Source organism: Canis lupus, chromosome 36 (assembly GCF_011100685.1).
Source record: "Canis lupus familiaris isolate Mischka breed German Shepherd chromosome 36, alternate assembly UU_Cfam_GSD_1.0, whole genome shotgun sequence".
Lineage (NCBI taxonomy): Eukaryota > Metazoa > Chordata > Mammalia > Carnivora > Canidae > Canis > Canis lupus.
Genome location: NC_049257.1, coordinates 5,960,402 through 5,970,170, shown reverse-complemented (window position 1 = coordinate 5,970,170; position 9,769 = coordinate 5,960,402). Strand labels below are relative to the sequence as shown.

General features: G+C 37.2%; 1 pseudogene; it reads left to right on the top strand.

The window, feature by feature from the left end:
- Positions 1-1,540: 1,540 nt before the first annotated feature.
- LOC100688480 lies at positions 1,541-2,180 on the top strand (annotated as a pseudogene).
- The last annotated feature ends 7,589 nt before the right edge of the window (positions 2,181-9,769 follow it).

The following is a 9,769-nucleotide window of genomic DNA, read 5'->3' as shown; positions in this document are numbered from 1 at the left end:
TTTGGCCCAGGGCGCGATCCTGGAGACCCGGGATCGAATCCCACGTCGGGCTCCCAGTGCATGGAGCCTGCTTCTCCCTCTGCCTGTGTCTCTGCCTCTCTCTCTTTCTCTCTCTGTGACTATCATAAATAAATAAATATTAAAAAAAATAAATAAATAAAATAAAATAAAATAAAATGTTCCACATAATTGACCCCTCTCTCTTAATTTAAACCCAATCTCCAAACTAGGGTACATAGGATGATTCGCTAAAGTGATAGAAGAAAACATTGCAACTTCTATTGTTTATAAAATACATCATATTTCTTTCTATGCACTATATGCATGGAAAGAAAACTGCCAGTTAAATATGACACAGCTTTCTTGTCATTGACACGTTCAGTTAATATCTATTACATGAACACTTTTACATTTACTTAAATATTTATTTAAACTTACAAATAATGGCAACATGATTGGTTATGACTAAGTTCATGTATTTGTGGACAGTGATGTCATTTCAACTCTGATCAACAGACATTAAAATGGGGGAAAATATGTATTTTATGTGATATACATATATATATTTACACATATATAATGGAGTATTATTCAGCCATAAAAACGAATGAAATCTTGCCATTTACAACAACATGGATGGAGCTAGAGAATATAATCTAAGCTAAATAAGTCAGTCAGAGAAAGATAAATACCATATGATTTCACTCACATGTGGAATTTAAGAAACTAAACAAATGAGCAAAGGGGGAAAAGAGAGAGAGAGAAATCATAAAAGAGACTCTTAATTATCAAAAACAAACTGATGGTTACTAGAGGGGGGTGGGTGGGGAGGATGGATTAAATAGGTGATGGGGATTAAGGAGTGTGTTTGTCATGATGAACACCAGATAATGTATGGAATTGTTGAATCACTGTATTGCACACCTAAAACTAATATAACACTGTATGTTAACTAATTAGAATTAAATAAAAACTTAAAAAGTCAAAAATAAAATGTCAATATTATGTTAATAATTGTAGAAATTAGATGATTTATATGTGAAGGTTCATTATCCTATTCTTTTGAGTATGTTCAAAATTTTCCATAATAAAAAGATTTTTAAGAATCAAAACTGGCTGGCTCAGTCAGTAGATCATGCAAACATTACATGGTCTCATTCATTTGGAGAATATAAAAAATAGTGAAAGGGAATAAAGGGGAAAGGAGAGAAAATTAGTGGGAAATATCAGAGAGGGAGACAGAACATGAGAGACTCCTAACTCTGGGAAACGAACAAGGGGTGGTGGAAAGGGAGGTGGGGGAGGGTGACTGGGTGACGGGCACCGAGGGGGGCACTTGATGGGATGAGCCCTGGGTGTTGTGCTATATGTTGGCAAATTGAACTCCAATAAAAAATAAATAAATAATAAATAAATAAAAAAATAAAAAAAAAAGATCATGCAACTCTTGATTCAGGGGTTGTGAGTTTGAGCCCCACATTGAGTATAGAGATAACTTAAAAATTAATAGCTCTTTTCTTAGGCCAGTGGCACAGGCAGGATGGGCAAGTGTTGCAGTCTGTGTACTGCCAGGAAGCTCCACAGCCATGGATCAGGTTAGAAGTAGCATGACGAATAGTACAAGAAAGCCCATTTGGGCACAGCTGTGAAGGTCAACCCTTTTGGAGGTGCTTCCCACTCAAAGGGAATTGTGCTGGAAAAAGTAGTAGTTGAAGCCAAACAGCCAAATTCTGCCATTAGGAAGGTGTCAGGGTCCAGCTGATCAAGAATGGCAAAAAGAATCACAGGCTTTCTTTTTTTTTTTTTTTTTTTAAAGATTTTATTTATTTATGAAAGACTGAGAGACAGAGAGAGCCAGAAACAAAGGCAGAGGGAGAAGCAGGCTCCATGCACCGGGAGCCCGATGTGGGATTCGATCCTGGGTCTCCAGGATCGCGCCCTGGGCCAAAGGCAGGCGCCAAACCGCTGCGCCACCCAGGGATCCCAGAATCACAGGCTTTCTACCCAATAGTGGTTGTTTGAATTCTATTGAGGAAAATTATGAGATTCTGGTTGCTGTATTTGGTCACAAAGATCATGCTGTTGGTGACATTCCTGGAGTTCACTTTAAGATTGTCAAAGTAGCCAGTGTCTCTCTTTTGGCCTTGTACAAAGGCAGAAAGGAAAGATCAAGATCATAAGTTTTGATGGTGAAAACATGACAATAATAAATTTTCATATGCCCCAAAACCAATAATAATAATAATAATAATAAAACAAAAGGCGTCTTTTAAAAAGTCAAAAGAAAATATGTGTCTTTGAAATGCCTGGATAGCTCAGTTGGTTAAGGGTCCGACTCTTTGTTTCAGCTTTAGGTCATGATCTCAGGGTCTATTAATATATATTACATAGACTAAAATATTATATGTATACAATCCATAAGTAAATATACATGGGGATTGTTCAAAAAATTACTGACTGAATACATAATTTAAAAGGTTTGGAAACCACTGATTTAAACCATGTCTCGATAAGTAATATTCTTTCATTGTTTCCCTCTTCCACCTCTTCTTCTTGACAATCTTCATGCCTCCATCTCTCCTCTTCCCGTCCTTTACCTTCCATGTTAGTATCCGTAGAATTCTTCATTGTTCACCATTCCTATAACTTTACTCCCTGTACACTGATAACTCTCAAAAAACCTCTGTCACCTAAACAGTTTCCTCCTGAGCTCCAGACTAAAGGGATTAGTAAATTTCTCCACATCCATGCTATGGATATCTCAAATCCATCAAATCTAAAACAGAGTTTGTCTTCCCCTTAAACTTCCCCCTCCTCCTCTCTTCCTTATCACAGCAAATGGCACCATCATTTGCCAGTCACCCACTTCAGAACCCTGATTTATTCTTTCAACTCCTGCTTTCTACTTCCAAATAACTCTAAAATATGTCACCTGCTCTCTTTCTCCAATTTAGGTGATGGCTGCAACAGAAAATACGTTACATTAAAAGCCAATAGTTCCATCTAACAATGTAAAATTAAAATGAAAAAAATAATTTGCATCATTAGTTTATCATGCTAGAGTTACTGAGATCATCAGAATGGCCCAAAACAAAGACATCTGCTGTTAGAGGGTATTTGCCAGGACTCAACACAATATTGTTTTAAGCCAACAATTATCTGGGATGTGAAACCTGATTTTTTTTTATCCCATAATTTGGTATCTAGTGACTTAAGTATCTGGCTGTTAGAGAAAATCCCATTACCATTTGGCAAACAATCTCTGACTGGATTGATTAGCCATGAAATGAATGCAAGTGATTTGCACAGCTTAAATATGCACCTAATAGTTTAAATATGAGATGACATTGACAGCTTTCCAAATAGTACTAATATTGTATTAGAGCAATTCACTAATGTATATCAATATAATCCTTACATATTACCATTATTATTCCATTTTTTTTCTTTATACTTCCAGAATTTCCCATTTTTACCTTGACTATATCCCTAACTTCTTCATTCTGAGACTTTTTGGGGTTGAGGAGCTGCAGCAAACACAAGTTAAGCCATAATAATCATTGCCACTTTATTGCTGACCTTATTCTCCTCTTCTACTATTTACAATTTAAATGGAGACGAGTTTGGATGGAAACTACAAAACCCTATGCTGCGGTACATAATTTGAAGAGAAATGCAAAGAATCTGAATTGTACATGGATTGACAGGCATTAAAATGAGAAGTTTCTTCAGAATAATTGGGAGGGCCTAACGGTGCCATAAATAACAGTGATATATCTAACCCTTTCAATAGCAGCTTATTATATTCTGTCTCCCTGTATTAGCTGCTTTAGCTCTTATCTTCGCTCTGTTCCCATCATTACTGTCCTCGTTAACACCCTCCTGTTTCTTGCTTGGACTTTCCTAACAGCTCGTCCAGTCTTACCAACTTGGCATTTGTCCACAGCTGCCAGATTCATCTTGTCATCTTTCCAAAATGTAAATCTGATTATATCTTTTTGATGTTTTTGTTTTGGATCAAACCCTTTCAGTCGTCTGCATTGTGGAGAGGATAAAATCCAAGTTCCTCAATGTTACGCCCAGAACCTTTTTTGCCATAGCTCTACCTTACCATCTAGTATCACCTTTGGCTGCTTCCTTTGGGGCAGACAGACCTTACCCCATTCCTGGGTATGCACTCCAGGTCCCAAACGTAATGTACTGTGTCTCTCCACTAGAAGGGCCTCCTACCCCACTCTCATTTGACAGCCTCTATCAGTGCCCAGTAGCAAATGTTACCCCATGGCCTCCTAACTCTGGAAAATCTTCATTACCTACTCATGCAAAATTAACTGCTCACTCTTTTAAGCTAGTATCCTGGCATTAACATGTCTCTGTCTTGCACTAAATCCTACCAAATCATAAATGCTTCTTTACATGTCTCATCTTTCCATTAGGCTTGGAGTTCCTTAAAGAGAAGGACCATATCTTATCCATGTTTTATATCTCCAATAGTGAATTTAGTACCTAACAATTTTAAATTTTTTTTTATTTTTATTTATGATAGGCACACAGTGAGAGAGAGAGAGGCAGAGACACAGGCAGAGGGAGAAGCAGGCTCCATGCACTGGGAGCCCGACGTGGGTTTCGATCCCGGGTCTCCAGGATCACGCCCTGGGCCAAAGGCAGACGCCAAACTGCTGCGCCACCCAGGGATCCCAGTACCTAACAATTTTAATAATAAATTTCAGTTATTGCACACTAGAACTATTCCAGGTGCTAATCTAAATGCTTCCCTCGTTTAATTCTCACTGTACCTTCATGAAGTAGGTACTATTACTGGCCCCATAAGAAAAGTAAGGCAAAAGTAGGTGCTTAATAAATGTTAATTAATGAATATTATTGCTTTTTAAAAAAATTAATGTAGTCATGTCATCATTACTCCTAATACTTTCCAGACATTGTTACAACTACAAGATGATGCCTTGGTACAGGTAAAGTATATGCAATGGCATGAGTACAGCTATTTGGTTTGGGAAGACATAGATTACCTACCATTCTGATTTCCACTCGATGTATACAGACCTTCAAGATTAACTGCTTTGTTTTAGTTATTATTTTTGTTTTTACATGTTATACTGGCTTTTTAAATAATTTTCCCCTTCCTGATCTCATTTATACCTAATCATTATCTACAGAAAGAGTTAGTACTATTATTACTTACACGTTTCCTTAAACTGTCAGATACAGAAATTAAGTTGCCAAGCCAGAGGGGAAAATGCCCACCTCAATACCACTAAGTGGGTAGTTCTTGTGCTAATTTAATATTTATCTGGTTTAAGTTTTTTCTTCAGCAAGTCACATTAGTAAGACAGACTTAAGATTTATCCTAGATCGTGAGAGATAGTTGTTCTGTGGAACTACAGTTTTGCAATTCTTTAGCATATGAATGTAGATAGATTATTAAATGATATGGGTTTTTTCCAGAAAACATTTTTATTTTAACAACTTCAATATGCTGAGCTCAAATGTATAAGAAATGGGGGAATTTGGGACTCGGTGTAAGGTGAGAGGCAAAGGTATTTCTAGTCCAAGGACTGATGCCAAATCACAGTTTATAAAAACTACCTGTTGCCCACCATGATGCCAATGAGGTAGAGAAGTATTATAACCACATCTTTAATTTCTAGACTAATTCATCAGAGATATCCATAACTCATATTGAAAATCACAGAAGGATGAGTTCAATAATAATCTAGTTAATCGTCTCAAGTGGAATCCACACCTCACCCAACAAGGACAAGTGAGGAAAAGAGATAAAAGAGGAAGCAGAATAATAAGGTAGCTGAAACCAAGAATCTGGCCATCTGCTTCTTCAGAGGGAGTCATGTCTACCCTTATTTTATATTTAAGGTATTCCACCATTAAAAAAAAAGCAATGATAGAATAAGGAAACACCTACTTCCCCAGGGGAATGAGAGTACAGCTGAAGTAAACCAGAGGACAGGCCCACCCACAAAAAGTGTGATTTCTGTAAACTTTTGTTTCTATTCTTTTCAACTCTCCTGCTTCTTGCTCCTGGATCCTGCTGCCTGTTGAATTTTTGCTAACTCTGTATATCTCATATCCAGATCTTTCAGGAGAGGCTCTAATTAGCTCCACAAATCATAATAGTCCCTGTTGAGCAACCTCTCACACTAGGCCTGTAGGCCCATTGGCAGTGCTCTGTACAGATCCCGTCTGATGGCTGTGCTATGTTAGTGTACTTCAGTCCTGGAGTGCTTTCAATCTCAACAACCAACGCTTCCCTCTCACTGTCAAAGGGCTGCCCTCAGGTTGCAGGAAAACAGTTTTTTCCACATGCATAGAGAGCAGACAGTGCCTGGAAATTCATAATCATAGGCTCAGTCCTTAATCAATGATTGATGAGTAAGGAAATATAAATACCCCACCTCCCTCACCCCATAGACAAATACCCCAATCCCATAGACAATGGGATTGTCTATGATGTGACCACTTCTCTCCAATCTTCTCTGCAGAATTGTAACAGTTATCTTCTGTGGGATTTTGCTGGACATTCCATCCTTGTCTGTCTTTCTTCATACAAATCATCCCAGAACATGCTTCTGGAGAACTCAACTCAGAAAAGGCCATTTCATATCCTGCTAAGTCACTTAGAGATTGATTGTCTTTGAGGCAGGAGCTTATCTTTGATCTAATCGGCTATGATCAGAGTTACAGGATCATAACCTGTGCATACCCTTTAACAGGGGCTTTGGCCATGGGCCATGGCAGCCTCTCTGAGTGTGAGAAGTAGAAGCGCAGGCCAGAATACACTCACATTCATCTGGGTAATGTCTCCTGGGCATAAATATGGTAAGGCAATAACAAGTGAAGGCAACAATTACAAACTGTGTATGTCGAATTGAAGAACTTAAAGTGTTTTATATACCTAATGTGGAAATGATGATATGCCATTTGCAATCATAAAGCAGCATGTTAAAATACAAAAAGCAAAGATAAAAGAAACAAACCTGGGAATACAGTATGAATAGGGAAAATACACCTGCAGATATACATGCATGCACACAAACACACACACACACAGGCTCCAGAAATCAACTCTTTCCACTAAGAGCAATGTGGAGTTGAACCACATTTAAAAACCTTAACAGTACTTCCTTAGTTTTCTATTAACTCACAGGGAAGTCTGACCACCCATGGGGCAGAGACCGATTACAGTTATTTACAAGGTAGGAAGGATACACCTTTATTTATGGTTGTATCCTGTTTTTTAATTTTTGAATTGTTAGGTGTCTATCTTTCATTCTGTAAATTGCATACAGCAACCTGGTAGGTAATTTACACACTAAATTACTTTACTGTAAGAATAATAAAACACTAAAAATCCCTTTAACTCAATAACCACTTACACACAGGCATCACGATATAACAGTAGCACTATAAAACACCAATACAATGAATGAAGTCACAAAACATACAAAGCACCTTTGAAGACACTGGAAATAGAAATAGTCATAATTATCCTACCCAAACCTTTTTGTGGTGACGTAGCAAAACACAGTGGTCCACGCTCTACCCACAAAAGGGAGGAGGAAAACACCCAGTGTTCTTTACTAAACAAATGAAGGTTTTAGTTTTTATTTTTTAGTTTTTTGAATTATCATCTATTGTTGCCTGACAAGATTATTTTCTTTGCATTGAAATTAATTGTACCAGAGAGTAGGGAATAAAAACCATTAAGACTTGGTGCCAACTCTAGTGGGGATGATGAGTATGCACATAGTTATAATACAAAGGAAAACCTATCAAGCATTAAGCATTCTCATTCTAGCTAATGGAATCAGGGTTGGCTTCAAGGAAAAGCCTATTTGAACTATATTTCAGAGAACAATAGGATTTCCAAAAGAAGAGGCAAGGAACAGGAAGCTCCAAAACCTTATTCCTATGATTACTGTTTTTTACTGTCACAGGTTAAAGTAACTCCTGCAAATCTCAGCTTCTTTCTCTTTCAGAGCCTCCCATTGATCTGCCTTTAGGAAGAGAAGCAGAAAACCCAACTGGGTCTTTTTCTTACCAAACAACTTTAGAAAATAGTACAGCATTATCTGTTAAAACCTGATATATGCATACCCTGTGACCAAGCAATTCTACTCCTTAGAATATACTCAAAACAAATGCATGCATTTGTACATCAAAATCTTTGTACAATGATCAAAGTGCCTTATTTGTATTTGTCAAAAAATGGAATTATCAAATGCATAAACAAATTGCAGTATGTTCATACTATGAGATATATACAGCAACGAAAATGAAAAAACACAGCTACACACGACAATATGAATAGAACTTACAAGTATAGTGTTGAGCAAAGAAATCAGATACAAAAGAATACACAGAGCATGAATCCACCTATATGTAGTTCAAAAACAGGCAACCCTAAGAGGTCTATTTGTAAAAGATCCAACCATAACATAAAGCAAAGACATAACCATAAAAGTGCAAATAGTGGCTGCCTCTAGAGAGGATGAAGGGATGTGTGACAAAAAAGGAACACAGACAATGCCTGTGGAAATGTTATATATTTTTTGCCTAGGTGGTAGTTTCATAGAAATTCACTTTATAATTTATTATACTACACATTTATGCTTTACACATTTTTCGTATATATTTCAAAATAAAAAAATAAAAGGGCATCTCTACCATCAACAATAAGTATTCCTAGAGGAAAGACATACATATGTGGGAATATTATTGAAACAATATAAAACACATGACCAAATCCCAAAGATAAGAACTACTACTATAGGAGATCAAAAAGGATAGGCTTTGAAGAGTTAAAATTTGCACAGAAGAGAAAGATCTGTCCAGGTTGGCGGAAAAACCTGAACAAAACTTCCTTGTTTTGTTTTAACAAAACTTAATTTCTAGTGGTTGGTATGTAAAACTAATGGATGACAAGGTTGAACAGGTAACATTGGATCAGATTGAGACCCCTCTATGTGATAACATGCACACCCATGTTAATGAAAACATTAAATATTAATAACTACTGTCTATTGGTTGCTTATTTTGTGCTAGGGAATTTATGGCTTACAATAATCTTAAGACTCAGTGTTTTATCTCTTCTTTTTTCCTTTTTTTTTAAAGATCTTATTTATTTATTCATGAGAGAGAGAGAGAGAGGCAGAGACACAGGCAGAGGGAGAAGCAGACTCCCTGTGGGGACCCCGATGCAGGATTCAATCCTGGTACCCCAGAATCACGTTCTGAGCCAAAAGCCGATGAGCCCAACCATTGAGCCATCCAGGCATCCCACTTATTCTTTTTTTCAATGAGTAAACTGAGGCTCAAATTAAGTGTCATGCCTATGAACCCAGCTAGCAAGTGGTGGGATGAAGACTCACGTCCACATGCCTGATTTCAAAACCCATGATGGAAATGAGGACCAATCTATTAAGAAAGAGTAATTCTAGTATCAAGTTGTTGTAGTATCAAGTTTCCTACTAAAAGGAAGCAAACATCTTTGAGAAGTGGCTGACACCAGATCTGGGGCAGGAAAAGTACAGGCTGAAACTGAAACATCTTCTCATTCCAGATCAGGAGGAAACTATGAAAGACTCTATGGCCATGTGGAGCATCAATAAATATAATAAATGAAAGGGATTGAAAAATATCAAATACGAATGAATGATAATTAAAAATTAAAATCTCATTGGTTGGTTGCCTTTAGAGGATGTTATGGACCTCCTCCTTATACTTTCAAAAC